At 43.6% G+C, this 17,688-nt stretch overlaps 1 protein-coding gene across 1 annotated transcript in view; it reads left to right on the top strand.

Annotated features, from left to right (window-relative positions):
- The window catches only part of C3H3orf52 (chromosome 3 C3orf52 homolog), a 60,315-nt gene that overhangs the window by 24,929 nt on the left and 17,698 nt on the right, over positions 1–17,688 (top strand). The window lies entirely within an intron of this gene.

Below are 17,688 nucleotides of genomic sequence, written 5' to 3'. Positions count from 1 at the left end.
ATATATGAGCAAAAAAGAGAGCAAGCCTGGAACACTCATAGAAGGATGAGTAGTACATGTCAGAGTTATCAATTATCAGTTTCAGATCCCACTATTATACCAAAAATCAAATTGTCAGTGGTCCATACAACATACAATTACCTATTACATATTACAAATCCCACCATTTTCATACCAGCACTAAATTATCGGCGATTCATACAGCATGTGGATGGAGATATATAATATAAAATAAAAGAGGCCTGGGTAATTACCAGGGTGGGTTAAAATGAGGACATTATGTGTATTAAAAGGAAAAAGAAAAAAGAAAGAAATATGGCCTAGGGTCATTGGGATCGCGCACCCATCCAGCGGGTCCAAGGGTCCGAGGCCAGTGAAAATATATATTCGAAGTGTTCATTTGATAAGTCATCCCTCTGTTGTAGGGTCAATGTAGACAAAAGGTCCAGAGGAAGAGAGAATTTGTGTTACAGTGAATCCATGTTGCAGTGGGCTTTAAACCTGTGGTCCTAAACACAAAAGAAAGAATATATTTTTAATAAAGTAAAAAGAAGAAAAAAGAGGAAAATCAAACAAAGTGATATATAGGTCCATGACTATAAAGGATGGATCTACATATAAAAACCAGTGAAGGTGAGTTCCTCATTGAGCCCCCCCGGCGATTGTGAACCGAGGTTGTATATCCATCTTGCTTCAGATCGGAGCAAACATCTGGAGATATGTGTGCCCCTGATGTTGCCCCGGATCAGATCCAATCCCACCACCCGTAGGTCATCATACCTGCCGTTGTGGTGGTCCAAAAAATGAGCTGCCACTGATGTAAGTGGTTTCTCGCCCTTGCTACTATCTCTTGCTGCCAGTCGAATATTGGATATATGTTGTTGCACTCTTTTCCTCAATTCTTGCATTGTCTGTCCCACATAGATCTTCTCACAGGGGCACAGAAGAGCATATACTACGTTCCTAGAACGGCAATTGATATAATGTTTAAAGTATACTCTAGAGTTGTCCCCCTGGGAAAAAGTATTTGAGTTCAACATGAGTTGACATATATTACAATTCCCACAGGGATATGTACCTTTGAGGGTAGTGCCTCTTCCCGTAGAGGTTGTCGGGCGTTGAAAATGACTGGATACTAATGTATCTTTTAAATTGGTTGCCCTCCGAATCAATGGATGTCGTGTATCTGGACTTCTCCAAAGCATTTGGCACTGTACCACATAAAAAGGTTAGTATATAAAATGAGACTGCTCGGACTGGGAGAAAACATCTGTATGTGGGTAAGTAACTGGCTCAGTGATAGAAAACAGAGGGTGGTTATTAACGGTACACACTCAGATTGGGTCACTGTCACTAGTGGGGTACCTCAGGGGTCAGTATTGGGCCCTATTCTCTTCAATATATTTATTAATGATCTTGTAGAAGGCTTGCATAGTAAAGTATCAATTTTCGCAGATGACACCAAACTGTGTAAAGTAATTTACCCTGATGAGGACAGTATACTACTACAGAGGAATCTGGATAGATTGGAGGCTTGGGCAGAGAAGTGGCAGATGAGGTTTAGCACTGATAAATGTAAAGTTATGCACATGGGAAGGAAAAATGCAAGTCACCCGTACATACTAAATGGTAAAACACTCGGTAACACTGACCTGGAAAAAGATCTAGGAATTTTAATAAACAGCAAACTAAGCTGCAAAAACCAGAGTCAGGCAGCTGCTGCCAAGGCCAACAAGATAATGGGTTGCATCAGAAAGGGCATAGATTCCCGTGATAAGAGCATAGTCCTACCACTTTACAAATCGCTAGTCAGACCACACATGGAGTACTGTGTACAGTTCTGGGCTCCTGTAAACAAGGCAGACATAGCAGAGCTGGAGAAGGTCCAGAGGAGGGCATCTAAAGTAATAACTGGAATGGGGCAACTACAGTACCCTGAAAGATTATCAAAATTAGGGTTATTCACTTTAGAAAATAGACGACTGAGGGGAGATCTAATTAATATGTATAAATATATCAGGGGTCAGTACAGAGATCTATCCCATCAGCTATTTATCCCCAGGACTGTGACTGTGACGAGGGGACTTCCTCTGCGTCTGGAGGAAAGAAGGTTTGTACACAAACATAGAAAATGATTCTTTACGGTAAGAGCAGTGAGACTCTGGAACTCTCTGCCTGAGGAGGTGATGATGGTGAGTACAATAAAGGAATTCAAGAGGGGCCTGGACGTATTTCTGGAGCTTAATAATATTACAGGCTATAGCTACTAGAGAGGGGTCGTTGATCCAGGGAGTTATTCTGATTGCCTGATTGGAGTCGGGAAGGAATTTTTTATTCCCCTAAAGTGGAGAAAATTGGCTTCTACCTCACAGGTTTTTTTTTTTGCCTTCCTCTGGATCAACTTGCAGGATAACAGGCCGAACTGGATGGACAAATGTCTTTTTTCGGCCTTATGTACTATGTTACTGCTATGTTACTATGTTACTATGATATTGAAGATTCACCAGGACAGAACAAACATCATTCTAATAACACCTTATTGGCTGAAAAAGAGCTGGTTTCCCATCCTTCGGAAGATGGCCATCGAAGAACCTTGGTTCCTCCCAAGGAGTAAGGACCTTCTACATCAGGGTCCAATTTTTCATCTGGACCCGGACTTTCTAAATTTGGCAGCTTGGATCCTGAAACCCAAATATTGAAACATCAAGGTCTTTTGGATTTGGTGATTTCTACTCTCAAGACCTCCAGAAAGAAAGTTGCCTTCGCCATTTATATGAAGATCTGGAACAATTTTTTTTTCTTTGTCGGGATTATCTTCTCCTAATAAATCCGCTCCCAATATACTGTACAATTGATTCTGGACTTCTTGCAGAATGGCTTTGATATGGGTTTAACCCCTTAAGGACACAGGGCGTACAGGTACGCCCTTGTGCCCTGGTACTTAAGGACACAGGGCGTACATGTACGCCCTGTGCATTTTCGATCACTGCCGTGCGGCTGGCAGTGATCGGAACCCGGTGCCTGCTCAAATCATTGAGCAGGCACCTAGGCTAAATGCGCGGGGGGGTCCCGTAACCCCCCCATGTCGGCGATCGCGGCAAACCGCAGGTCAATTCAGACCTGCGGTTTGCTGCGCTTTTTGCAGTTTCTGATCCGCGGGGATCAGAAACTTTAGTGTACCTCAAATATAGATTTTACCTCCCCCCTGCACCCCTGCATGATTTTTGGCCGGCGGGTGGTGCAGGGGGGGGAGTTGTGGGCGGTGGGGGCGGTGCGGGAGGCGGGCGGTGCGGCAGGCGGGATCGCGATCCCCCGCCCGCCTCCCGCCGAATAATCGTTGGCTTCTAGTGGGTATACCAGGGTGCCAGCACATTGCTGGCACCCTGGTATAAACGGCCGACATCGGTGATGCGATGTCAGCCGTTTAACCCTTTCCATACAGCGGTCCGTACGGACCGCTGTATGGAAAAGGTTAACAGTAAGAGGGAGCTCCCTCCCTCTCCGATCGGGGGGCTGCTGTGCCTTTGCAGTCCCCCGAATGGAGAGGGAGAGAGCTTCCAGGCAGCCCCCCCAAGCCCCGTCCTTACCCTTCCCCGTCTGCGCAGTTCTGGCCACTACTGAGCAGACGGGGAAGGTTCCCATGGCAACAGGACGCCTTCTCAGGCGTCCTGCTGTCCATGGTGCTGAACAGATCTGTGCTGAAAGGCATAGATCTGTTCAGACAAAGTGTAAAATACAGTATAGTACTATATATTGTACTGTACTGTATTATGCAGACATCAGACCCACTGGATCTTCAAGAACCAAGTGGGTCTGGGTCAAAAAAAAGTGAAAAAAGTGAAAAATAAAGTAAAAATCAAAAAACACATTTATCACTGATTAAAAATGAAAAAAATAAAATTCCCTACACATGTTTGGTATCGCCGCGTCCGTAACGACCTGATCTATAAAACGGTAATGTTACTTTACCCGAACGGTGAACGCCATAAAAATTAAAAATTAAAAACTATGATGAAATTGGAATTTTGCCCACCTTACTTCCCAAAAAAGGTAATAAAAGTGATCAAAAAAGTCGCATCTATGCCAAAATTGTAACAATCAAACCGTTATCTCATCCCGCAAAAATCATACCCTACCCAAGATAATCGCCCAAAAACTGAAAAAGTTATGGCTCTTACACTATGGAAACACTAAAACATGATTTCTTTTGTTTCAAAAATGAAATCATTGTGTAAAACTTACATAAATAAAAAAAAAGTATACATATTAGGTATCGCCGCGTCCGTATTCACCGGCTCTATAAAAATATCACATGACCTAACCCCTCAGATGACCACCGTAAAAAAATAAAAATAAAAACGGTGTAAAAAAAGCCATTTTTTGTCATCTTCCGTCACAAAAAGTGTAATAGCAAGCAATCAAAAAGTCATGTGCACCCCAAAATAGTGCCAATCAAACAGTCATCTCATCCCACAAAAAATGAGACCCTACATAAGATAATCGCCCAAAAATTTTAAAAACTATGGCTCTTAGACTATGGAGACACTAAAACATTTTTTTTGTTTTAAAAATGAAATTATTGTGTAAAACGTACATAAATAAAAAGAATTGTATACATATTGGGTATCACCGCGTCCGTGACAACCTGCTCTATAAAATTACCACATGATCTAACCTGTCAGATGAATGGTGTAAATAACAAAAAAAAAAAAAAACGGTGCCAAAAAAGCAATTTCTTGTTACCTTGCCGCACAAAAAGTGTAATATAGAGCAACCAAAAATCATATGTACCCTAAACTTGTACCAACAAAACTGCCACCCTATCCCGTAGTTTCTAAAATGTGGTCACTTTTTTGGAGTTTCTACTCTAGGGGTGCATCAGGGGGGCTTCAAATGGGACATGGTGTCAAAAAAACCAGTCCAGCAAAATCTGCCTTCCAAAAACCGTATGGCATTCCTTTCCTTCTGCGCCCTGCCGTGTGCCCGTACAGCAGTTTACGACCACATATGGGGTGTTTCTCTAAACTACAGAATCAGGGCCAGAAATAATGAGTTTTGTTTGGCTGTTAACCCTTGCTTTGTAACTGGAAAAAAAATATTAAAATGGAAAATCTGCCAAAAAAGTGAAATTTTGAAATTGTATCTCTATTTTCTATTAAATCTTGTGCAACACCTAAAGGGTTAACAAAGTTTGTAAAATCAGTTTTGAATACCTTGAGGGGTGTAGTTTCTTAGATGGGGTCACTTTTATGGAGTTTCTACTCTAGGGGTGCATCAGGGGGGCTTCAAATGGGACATGGTGTCAAAAAAACCAGTCCAGCAAAATCTGCTTTCCAAAAACCGTATGGCATTCCTTTCCTTCTGCGCCCTGCCGTGTGACCGTACAGCGGTTTACGACCACATATGAGGTGTTTCTGTAAACTACAGAATCAGGGCCAGAAATAATGAGTTTTGTTTGGCTGTTAACCCTTGCTTTGTAACTGGAAAAAAAATATTAAAATGGAAAATCTGCCAAAAAAGTGAAATTTTGAAATTGTATCTCTATTTTCTATTAAATCTTGTGCAACACCTAAAGGGTTAACAAAGTTTGTAAAATCAGTTTTGAATACCTTGAGGGGTGTAGTTTCTTAGATGGGGTCACTTTTATGGAGTTTCCACTCTAGGGGTGCATCAGGGGGCTTCAAATGGGACATGGTGTCAAAAAAACTGTCCAGCAAAACATGCCTTCCAAAAACCAAACGGCACACCTTTCACTCTACGCCCCGCTGTGTGGCCGTACAGTAGTTTACGGCCACATATGGGGTGTTTCTGTAAACGGCAGAGTCAGGGCAATAAAGATACAGTCTTGTTTGGCTGTTAACCCTTGCTTTGTTAGTGGAAAAAATGGGTTAAAATGGAAAATTAGGCAATAAAATGAAATTCTCAAATTTCATCCCCATTTGCCAATAACTCTTGTGCAACACCTAAAGGGTTAACAAAGTTTGTAAAATCAGTTTTGAATACCTTGAGGGGTGTAGTTTCTTAGATGGGGTCACTTTTATGGAGTTTCCACTCTAGGGGTGCATCAGGGGGCTTCAAATGGGACATGGTGTCAAAAAAACTGTCCAGCAAAACATGCCTTCCAAAAACCATACGGCGCACCTTTCACTCTACGCCCCGCTGTGTGGCCGTACAGTAGTTTACGGCCACATATGGGGTGTTTCTGTAAACGGCAGAGTCAGGGCAATAAAGATACAGTCTTGTTTGGCTGTTAACCCTTGCTTTGTTAGTGGAAAAAATGGGTTAAAATGGAAAATTAGGCAATAAAATGAAATTCTCAAATTTCATCCCCATTTGCCAATAACTCTTGTGCAACACCTAAAGGGTTAACAAAGTTTGTAAAATCAGTTTTGAATACCTTGAGGGGTGTAGTTTATAGAATGGGGTCATTTTTGGGTGGTTTCTATTATGTAAGCCTCGCAAAGTGACTTCAGAGCTGTAGTGGTCCTTAAAAATTGGGTTTTTGTAAATTTCTGAAAAATTTCAAGATTTGCTTCTAAACTTCTAAGCCTTGTAACATCCCCAAAAAATAAAATATCATTCCCAAAATAATTCAAACATGAAGTAGACATATGGGGAATGTTAAGTCATCACAATTTTTGGGGGTATTACTATGTATTACAGAAGTAGAGAAACTGAAACTTTGAAATTTGCTAATTTTTCCCAATTTTTGGTAAATTTGACTTTTTTTTATGCAAAAAAAAATATTTTTTTTAACTTTATTTTACCAGTGTCATGAAGTACAATATGTGACGAAAAAACAATCTCAGAATGGCCTGGATAAGTCAAAGCGTTTTAAAGTTATCAGCACTTAAAGTGACACTGGTCAGATTTTCAAAAAATGGCCTGGTCCTAAGGTGTAAAAAGGCTGTGTCCCTAAGGGGTTAAAACCTTCTACCCTCAAAGTTCAAGTGTTAGTGTTAAGTTGTTTCTATGACACTGATTTAGCAAGTCGTAAATGAATCAAGAGATTTGAGAGCAGTTATCAGACTACGTCCAACATTAAAATCCTAATTGGGATTAAAATGTTGTTCTCACGGGATTATCACGTCCCCCCTTTGAACCATTGAGTGATTGTTCTTTAAAATTAAAATAGTTCAAGACTGCATTCCTGGTGGCCATAACCACTGCTCGAAGAATTAGCGAACTACAGTCCATGATCTTATCTTCAAATCAAAGATGATAGAATAATTCTGAAGCAAGACCCAGGTTCATGCAAGTAGTAGTTTCTAAGTTCCACAAGGATCAGGAGATCACGCTCCCATCTTTCTATGATGACTAGAGTTGAGCGAACCCTAACTGTAAAGTTCAGGTTCGTACCAAACTTTGCAATTTTTGGCACTCGAACCCGAACATTTCCATAAAAGTTTGGGTTCAGTGTTCGGCGATCTCTTGGCGCCTTTTGAAAGTCTGCAGGGCAGCCAATCAACAAGCATTTAACTACTTTGCCCTAAGAGGCCATCACAGCCATGCCTACTAATGGCATGGCTGTGATTGGCCAAGTGCAGCATGTGACGCAGCCTCTATATAAGCTGGAGTCACATAGCGCTGCACGTCACTCTGCTCTTGTCAGTGTAGGGAAAGCTGCTGCTGCTGTAAGGGACAGATTAGGGCAGAATTCTGGAGTTGTACAATCTGCAAACTGCAGCGATAATTGAGGGTGCTATGCTATGTGACCTAAAGTGAGTTTTTTTTTCTGTCTGGCACAGGCACTGCATATCTGACAGTTTAATAAAGCCGTTAAATAGTGCCGTTACCTTGCTGCTGTAAAAAAGCACAATTTTTGTGCTAGATAGCACTTTTGTGTACAGCGCAGTATTACCTATTTTGTAATTAAGCAGTGAAATACTGCATTTTTATAGTTGGTTGCCAATAAGTGTTCTAGTGTCACAGTGCATTTTTGCGCACACCTCAGTATTAATACCTATTTTAAAATTAAGCAGTGAAATACTGCATTTCTATAGTTGGTTGCCAAAGAAAGTGTTTTAGTGCCCCAGAGAGGGTTTGTGTACAACACAGTATTACCTATTTGATAATTAAGCAGTGAAATACTGCATTTCTATAGTTGGTTGCCAAAGAAAGTGTTTTAGTGCCCCAGAGAGGGTTTGTGTACAACACAGTATTACCTATTTGATAATTAAGCAGTGAAAAACTGCAATTCTACAGTTGTTTGCAATAAACACAGTTTTTTGCCTATATAGCTGATCTCAGGCCTACCTTGCATTTCTTTCATGTGAAGTAACCTGTCGAACTCTGCATTTCCACAGTTGGTTGCCAAAAAACACTATACTATTGCCACAGAGCACTTTTGCGTACAACGCAGCATTAGCTATTTTAGAATTTACCTGTGAAATACTGCATTTCCACAGTTGTTTGCAATAAACACTAGCTTTGTGGTAGATTGCACATTTTTTGTGTGTGCTGCTTTTCTAACAGTCAAATTAAACCGTTATCTTCTGCAGTTAAATTGTTGGTTTGAAAATTCTAACTTTTGGTGATAGTGAAGTAATTGTATTCAATTGCTCTGTTACACTGTTGTGTGACCTAAAGAAATGTATTCTGTTTATGACAGGGGCACTGCCTTACAGTTAGGAAATTAATTGTTGACTATTGGCAGTTTAATTGACACCTGGTGGGTGAACGCAAATAATGAGGTGAACATCAAATAAGGGACGTGGACATGGTAGTGTTGGTGGAGCTTCTGTTGCAGGGAGAGGATGTGGCCATTCTGTGCCAGCTACACGTCCAAGTAAAACACCTTCCTCAGGTGCAAGTAGGCCCCAGCGTTATTTGGTAGGCCCCAATGCCGCTCTACGGATGGTGAGGCCAGAACAAGTACAGGCGCTAGAAGATTGGGTGGCTGACAGTGGATCAAGTTCCTTCACAGCAAAAGAAGGAGCAGGGTGCAAAAGCAGAGCGGCTGTCTCAAAGACAGTACGCCTGCTACTGACCACCGCACCCAGGGACTGAGCACACCAAAGCCAGCTCCAAGGAGTTCCTTAGCATGGCAGTTCTTCACACAATGTGCTGACGACAAGACCCGAGTGGTTTGCACGCTGTGGCATCAGCGCCTGAAGCGAGGCATTAACATTCAGAACCTGAGCACAACCTACATGACCAGGCATCTACATGTGAAACCTCTGAATGCCAGCATTTCTAAACTACTGGCCTTTGAAATGCTGTCATTCCGTCTGGTGGAGACAGACTGTTTCAGACTTGATGGCGGTTGCTGTCCCACAGTACGTCGTTCCCAGCCTCCACTACTTCTCCACGCGAGCCATCCCTTCCCTGCACAATCAAGTGGCGGATAAAATCAAGTGTGCACTGCGCAATGCCATCTGTGGCAAGGTCCACCTAACCACAGATACGTGGACCAGTAAGCATGGGCAGGGATGCTATATCTCCCTAACTGCACACTGTTTAAATGTGGTGGCGGCTGGGCCCCAGGCAGATAGCAGTTTGGCGCATGTCCTTCCACCACCAAGGATCGCAGGGCATTATTCTTTGCCTCCTGTTGCCTCCTCCTCCTTCTCGGATTCCTCCTCCTTCTACCACCTCCTCATCCGGTCAGCGAAAGACCTTCACCACCAACTTCAGCACAGCCAGGGGTAAACGTCAGCCGGCGTTTCTAAAACTGATGTGTTTGCGGGAGAAACCCCACACCGCGCAGGACCTGTGGAGGGGTATAGAAGAACAGACCGTCGAGTGGTTGCTGCCAGTGAGCCTCAAGCCCGGCCTGGTGGTGTGCGATAATGGGCAAAATCTTGTTGCAGCTCTGGGACTAGCCGGTTTGACGCACATCCCTTGCCTGGCGCATGTGCTGAATTTGGTGGTGCATAAATTAATTAACAACTACTTTGACATGTCAAAGCTGCTGCATAAAGTGCGGGCCGTCTGTGTGCGCTTTTGGCGTTCTCATCCTGCTGCTGCTCGCCTGTCTGCAATGCAGCGTAACTTCAGCTTTCACACTCACCACCTCATATGCGACATACCAACCATGTGGAACTCCACCTTGCATATGCTAGAGAGACTGTGCGAGCAGCAGCAGGCGATAGTGGAGTTTCAGCTGCAGCACGCACGGGTCAGTTGCTCTGCGGAGCAGCACCACTTCACCACCAATGAGTGGGCCTCCATGCGAGACCTGTGTGCCATGTTGTGATGTTTTAAGTACTCCACCAACATGGCCAGTGGCGATGTCTCCTAGAGAAAACACTTAGGGCGATGATGGAAGAGGATGTGGCACAGGAGGAGGAAGAGGGGTCCTTTCAAAGGGTTTCAGGCCAATCATTTAGAAGTGGCTCAGAGAGCGAGTTCCTGCACCAGCAGAGGCCAGGTACACATTTGGCCTGCCAGGTTACAGTTTTGGAGGAGGAGGAACCATGTTCACAGCAAGGTGGCACCCAATGCAGCTCGTGGCCATCACTGGAGCTTGGGGGATATGGAGGACACAGACGATACACCTGCCACAGAGAACAGCTTGTCCTTACCGCTGGGCAGCCTGGCACACATGAGCAAATACATGCTGCAGTGCCTGCACAACGACCACCGAGTTGCCCACATTTTAACGTGTGCAGACTACTGGGCGGCCACCCTGCTGGATCCCCGTTACAAAGACAACGTGCCATCCTTAATTCCCTCACTGGAGCGTTATAGGAAGATGCGTGACTACAGGCGCACGCTGGTAGACATGCTCCTAAGAGCATTCCCAACTGACACCAGGGGACAAGTGGAAGCACAAGGCTAAGGCAGAGGAGGAAGGAGAGGTTGGCAACGCAGCTGGGTCACCGCCAGCACCTCAGAAGGCAGGGTTAGCATGGCCGACATGTGGAAAAGCTTTGTCACCTTGCCACAACAACCGGCACCACCAGCTGATATGGAACGTCTTAGCAGAAGGCAGCATTTGAACAACATGGTGGAACAGTACCTGTGAACACGCCTACACGTACTGACTGATGGTTCTGCTACATTCAACTTCTGGGTCTCCAAATTTTCCACATGGCCTGAGCTTGACCTTTATGCCTTGAAGGTGCTGGCCTGCCCTGCAGCCAGTGTATTGTCTGAATGTGTATTTAGCACTGCATGGGGCATAATTACAGACAAACGCAGCCAACATGAACAAGCTCACGTTCATTAAAAAGAACCAGGCTTGGATCCCACAAAACTTGTCTGTACTTTGTGCAGAATAGACATTTACGGTATACCGCCATCAAACATACATTCTTGTACTCAAGTCAAGTGCAATGATTCTTTGTTTTTATTTTTATTTTTTTATTTGTCCCAATATTTGGGGGCTACCTACCCCAATTAAATTATTATTATTTTTATCCTGGGTGACAAGGGCCTAAATCTCTCAAAATCCTCTGTTCTATTGCTAGGTGACAAGAACCCCCTTTTGCAATGAATGACCCCTGCTATGCCTGGGTGACAGGGGCCTAAATCTCTCAAAATCCTCTGTTCTATTGCTGGGTGACATGAAGCTTGTTTTGCCGTCAATTAACCCCTGCTATGCCTGGGTGACATGGGCCTCATTCTCTCAAAATACTCTGTTCTATTGCTGGGTGACATGATCCCCCTTTTGCTGTGAATGAACCTCTACTCTGCATTGCTGACAGGTGCCTAAATCTCTCTAAATCCTCTGTTCTATTGCTGGGTGACATGAAGCTAGTTTTGCCATGAATAAACCCCTGCTATGCCTGGGTGACATGGGCCTCATTCTCTCCAAATACTCTGTTCTATTGCTGGGTGACAGGAAGCTAGTTTTGCCGTTAATGAACCTCCTACTGTGCCTGGGTGAAAGGGGCCTAAATTTCTCAAAATCCTCTGTTCTATTGCTGAGTGACAAGAACCCCCTTTTGCCGTGAATGAACCCCTGCTGTACCTGGGTGACAGGGCCTAAATCTTTTAAAATCCTCTGTTCTATTGCTGGGTGACATGAAGCTAGTTTTGCCATGAATAAACTCCTGCTGTGACTGGATGACATGGGCCTCATTCTCTAAAAATACTCTGTTGCATTGCTGGGTGACATGAACCCCCATTTGCCGTGAATGAACCCCTGCTCTGCATTGCTGACGGGGAACTAAATTTAGTGAAAACATCTGTTATTGATCGGAAGATGTGCGACTACCAGCATTCCCCAGCACACCGCCAGCACCTGAGAAGGCAGGGTTAGCATGGCCGAAACGTGGAAAAGCTTTGTCAGCCTTGGAGGTGCTGACCTGCCCTGCAGCCAGTGTCTAGTGTGAATGTGTGTTTAGGACGGAAAGGAGCATTATCACAGGCCGCAGCCAATGTGTACAAGCTTACGTTTATTAAAATTAACCAGGCATGGATCCCACAGGACTTGTCCGTACCTTGTGCAGAATAGACATTTATACCAGCCTCAAACATCCATTCTTGTACTCAAGTGCACTTATTCTTTGTTTTATTTTGTTATATGTCCCAATATTTTGGGGGATACCCCAATTTAAAAGTATGAATTAACATCAATCAGTGGCTACCTATTCCTCCTTCACCGCTGCTTCCACCTACACCGCCACGTCAACCTACACTGCCACATCCACTCATCCACCGCCTCCTCAACTTCCTACTCCTAGAGCCAGATTGTTGTTTTTAATTTTTCTGTATTTTCTGTTATTTTAAGTAATTTCCCTATCCACATTTGTTTGCAGAGCAGTTGCCATGCTCTTAAGCACATTTTGCTGCCTTTTGAAGCCCTCTAGCCCTTTCCAGGACTATTTTAGTGCCCAAAAGTTCGGATCCCCGTTGACTTCAATGGAGTTCGGGTCCCGAACCCGAACTTTTTTTTCAAGTTTGGCCGAACTCTTTGAACCCGAACATCCAGGTGTCCCCTCAACTCTAATGATAACCCTTCAGATAACAGGGAATTCACCTTTCACTCCCTAGATGTCAGACGTGCTGCACTTGACTACATAGATTCTACAAAAGATTATAGGAAATCTGACTGTCGCTTTGTTCAATTCGGGGGGGGGGGACAATGGGCAGAAGATTTCTAAATCTTCCATCGCTAGATGGATTAAGAATGCCATTTCAACCTGTTATACTATTCAGAATCTCTCTTGTCTAGAAAATCTGAAGGCTCACTCTATCAGAGCGATGTCTTCCTCTCAGGTGGGGAGAGTGGGTGTTTCCTTAGAAGAAATTCGTAAAGCCGCTACTTGGTCTAGTGTCCATACTTTTGTTAAGCACTATAGACTAGACCTTTTCAAAATATCCGACATGTATTTTGGACAAAAAGTCCTTCATGCTGTTACCCCCCCTTGATTATATTTTGTATATTTTTCCTTGTGTTGCTGAGGTGGTGATGCTATGGAAAGCTGGAATTGGTACTCCCCGGTAAGGCTACTTTCACACTTGCGTTCTGTGTGGATCCGTCTGGTATCTGCACAGACAGATCCGCACCTATAATGCAAACGATGGTATCCGTTCAGAACTGATCCGTCTGCATAACAGCTTTTTCAGATCCGACAATATATTCTAACACAGAGGCGTTCCCATGGTGATGGACTCTTCAAGTTAGAATATACTAAGAACTGTATACATAACTGCCCCCTGCTGCCTGGCACCCCCCAATCTCTTACAGGGGCTGTGATCCACACAATTAACCCCTCAGGTGCCGCAGCTGAGGGGTTAATTGTGTGGATCTCAGCCCCCTGATCTGGTGCTGCCAGGCAGCAGGGGCCAGACCCCGTCCCTCCCCAGTATTAAAAGCATTGGTGGCCAGTGCGGGGCCCCCCTCCCTCCCCAGTATTAGCATTGGTGGCCAGTGCACCCCCCCTCCCTCTGTCCCCAGTATTAGCATTGGTGACAGTGGCCAAAGGCTAACAACCCCCCTCGCCCCCATCATTGGTGGCAGCAGAGCAGCATTTCCGATCGGAGTCCCAGTTATCGCTGGGGCTCCGATTGGTTACCATGGCAGCCAGGACGCTACTGCAGTCCTGGCTGTCATGGTTACTTAGCTTATACTTACCTGCGCTGTCTGTAGCCGGCCGACGCTCCTCCTACTGGTAAGTGACAGGTCTGTGCGGCGCACTGCGCCGAATACAGATGCGCACGGCGCAGGCGCGAGAATTCGCGGGCCGGCATACAGTTTGAGTAGACCAAGCCTCTAGGTGCTGAAAAAACGCCCCCATAGCACCTAGAGGCTCATTAGTGAAAATGATCCACACAAAGCTCTGAAAGCAGATCACTAGTGTCAGAGCTAATTAGGTCAAAATCAGGTGGTAGAAACCCTTTAAATATTTTCAATTTTTTTCCAAAACACACTTTTTAAAGGACCAATTCACTTATGAAGTCACTTTGAGGGGCTTACATAATAGAAAATGCCTGTAAATGACCCCATTTTGAACACTACACCCCTCAAATTATTCAAAACTGATTTTAGGTGTTCCACAAGAATTAAAGGTATATGAGGTGAAATTTCAAAATTTCACCTTTTTTTATTTCACTTTTATTTTGCAGATTTTCCATTTTAATCCATTTTTCCTGTAATTAAGAATGGGTTAACAGCCAAACAAATATTGATTATCCTGATTCTGAATTTCATAGAAGCACTCCATGGGCACATGACAGGGCTCAGAAGAGAAAGAGCACCGTGTGGTTTTTGGAGAGTAGATTTTGCTGGAATGGCTTTTGCGCACCATTTCATGTTTGAAGAGCCACTAAGGTACCCCTACAGTGGAAACCCCCAACACTCCTCACATAATTTTTGGAGGGGTGTACTGAGTGCTTAGGTGTTTCATAGAATTTAGAAATGTGGGCATGAAATTTAAAAATGGCATTTTTTTCAAATAAAATGTTTCTTTAGCTTAAGATAATAGGGGAAAAAAGCACCCCACAATTTGTTAACCATTTTCTCCTGACTACAGCAGCACCCTATATGTGGTCATGAACTGCTGTATGGAAAAACGACAGGGCTCAAAAAAGGAGCACCATATGGCTTTTGGAGGGCAGATTTCGCTGGAATAATTTTTAGACGCCATGTCTCATTTGAAGACCATCTGATCCACCCCTACAGTAGAAATCCCCAAAAGTAACCACATTTTGGAAACTATACCCCCCATGGAATTTTTAAACAGGTGTAGTTAGCACTTTGCCCCAACAGGTGTTTCATAGAATTTAGAAATACAGTACTTGGCCATAAAAATGTGCCATATTTTACAAGAAAATATTGCTTTAAGCCTACTTTTTTCATGGGGATAACAGGAGAAAAGCACCCTGCAATTTGTTAGCCATTTTCAACTGAATATGACAACACTCTATAGGTGGTAACAGACTGCTGTATGGGCACATGGCAGGGATCAGAAGGGAAGGAACACCATATGGATTTTAGAGTGCAGATGTCACTAGAATAATTTTCAGGTGCCATGCATCATTTGTAGAGACTCTGAGGTACCCCTAGAGTGGAAACACCCAAAAGTGACCCCATTTCTGAAACTACACCCCTCAAGAAATTGTTAAAGGGGTGTAATGAGCACCTTGGCCCAACAAGCATTTCATAGGATTTAGAAACCCTTGGTTGTGAAAATGGAAAATTACATTTCTTTTACCTAAGTTTTTTTTTTCATTTTTACAAGGGGTAACATCATCACTTTTGTTACTCATTTTCTCCTAAATAAGAAAACACCCTATATGTGGTCATAAAGTGCTGTATGGGCACATCGTAGGGCTCAGAAGGGAAAGAGCGCCATGTGCATTTGAGGCCTATTTTTGAGATTTATAATGCATTAACTAGCAACTGCACAGTTTTTGAGGGTAAATAAAATAAAGAACCTCAAAAGAAATGACCCCATTTTAGAAACCACACCCATCACAGAATTTACCGATGGATGTAGTAAGCATTTTGACCCAACATTAATTCATAGCAGATGGTGTCAAGTGAAAACTTTTTACACAGATATGCCATTTCACTGACCAATATTTTGTGCCCAGTGTGAAAAGCAACCCCTATTTTTATTATGCTGAGCTTCCTGGGTTTATAAAAATCTTACATGTGGCCCTAACCTTTTGCCTAAGCGTACAACAGGGCTCAGGAGTAAAAGAGCACCATGAATGTGAATAGTTGAGGCCCAATATGGCAATTTACACATCTTTTGCCGACCACTATAGAGGCTTTAGGGTGAAATAATAAATGGACCCATGAGAAGTTACCCTGTATTGAAAAGTACACCGCCAGGGTATTTATCAAGGGGTGGAATGAGCATTGTGACCTCACAGGTGTTTTGCAAAAATTTATGAGCATGGGACTGCAAAATGTACCCGATTTGCTGTGCCCAGCTCGTGCCATCTGAGACACACAACACCGTTGAAATTATTAGGCAGATTATACTGGGTACTGAAATGCCAAAAATGTGGACATAAAGTACTGTTTGGATATGCTGCAGGGTTCCAAAGCGAAAGACCACCTTATGAATCATGCAGGGCAGATTTTGATGGATTGGTTTACGGGCGCCATGTGGCTATTGAACATCCTCTGAGGTAGTAGTATTATCTGAGAATCATATGTTTATTTTTCTGACAACAGGGCTTTGCTAGGGCTTATTTTTTGTGAATGAGTTGCCATCATCATTGGTTCTATTTTGTGGTAAATACAGCTTTTTGATCACTTTTCTTTTTCTTTTTGCAAAGCAGGGTAAAGAAATGACCACAATTCTGTCATTCCTTTTTGGGTTTTGTTATTGCAGGGTTCACAACCTTGCCATGAGTTATTTCTGGATAAGGGAGTCCCAATGTGACAAAACCAACCTCGCCACTGGGTGGTGGAGAAGCCTGGCTACCAGCCTCTTGCCTCAGTATTATGGCCCATACTAGCTTTGAAGATGAAGACAGACCGGTTGCACAGCTTAAATCTGTGGAACGGTTTTGGGCAGAAAAGCCATGCTTGCGTCCGGCCAAATGTGACTTCCATGGAATTCGGGAACCCCTGCTTGGATCTGGGTGATTTTTGGATATGTTGTTCACCCAGATCAGAGCTATCCATGAATGTATACATTCTTGGGATATGTGGGGTTTTGAGGTGTTTTGGGAAAAATGTGTGGTTTTTGTCTGTGAGTGATTAAGTTAGCCTATTATGTTGATAATTGTATTTTGTTGATTGCATCAAAGACAATGCCAGTGTGTTTGTTAATTGCGTCACGGACAATGCCAGTGTGTTTGTTAATTGCATCACAGACAATGCCATTGTGTTTGTTGAATAGGGTTAGTTTTATGTTTAAACTGTACAGAATTGGCTGCTAGGTCATGTCCTCAGTATGTCATGTGTATATAAGTCAATGCTGTGTGTTCAATAAAGAGTTCCTCTTTTACCCTTCATCATGTTGAGGCTGGTGTTTGGGTAACTGATCGACACTGGGGATTGCTATACGCTGAAGATTTGCTATACTCCCCTGACTATACTTCTAGCTTTTGTAAGAGCTGTTCCTGCTCTCTGGATTTAGGAGAGGTTCACCCACTGGAGCCTGGAGCCTTGTCGTAGGTCCAGGGTGGGTAGGAGACGGTGAGACCTCAACGAAGCTTCAGCGGTTCGTGGGGTCTGCAGCGCTTTCAGTGTCAAGTGTAGTGCTTGCAGTCCTCGGGAAGCACTAGGAGCATCTATCGACGGAGGTACCCGGCCGGGGTGCCAGGAGATCCGTT

The sequence above is a fragment of the Bufo gargarizans genome, chromosome 3 (assembly GCF_014858855.1).
Source record: "Bufo gargarizans isolate SCDJY-AF-19 chromosome 3, ASM1485885v1, whole genome shotgun sequence".
Classification (NCBI taxonomy): Eukaryota; Metazoa; Chordata; class Amphibia; order Anura; family Bufonidae; genus Bufo; species Bufo gargarizans.
Note: the sequence above shows the minus strand (reverse complement) of the source record. Positions and strands in the feature narration are given on the sequence as shown.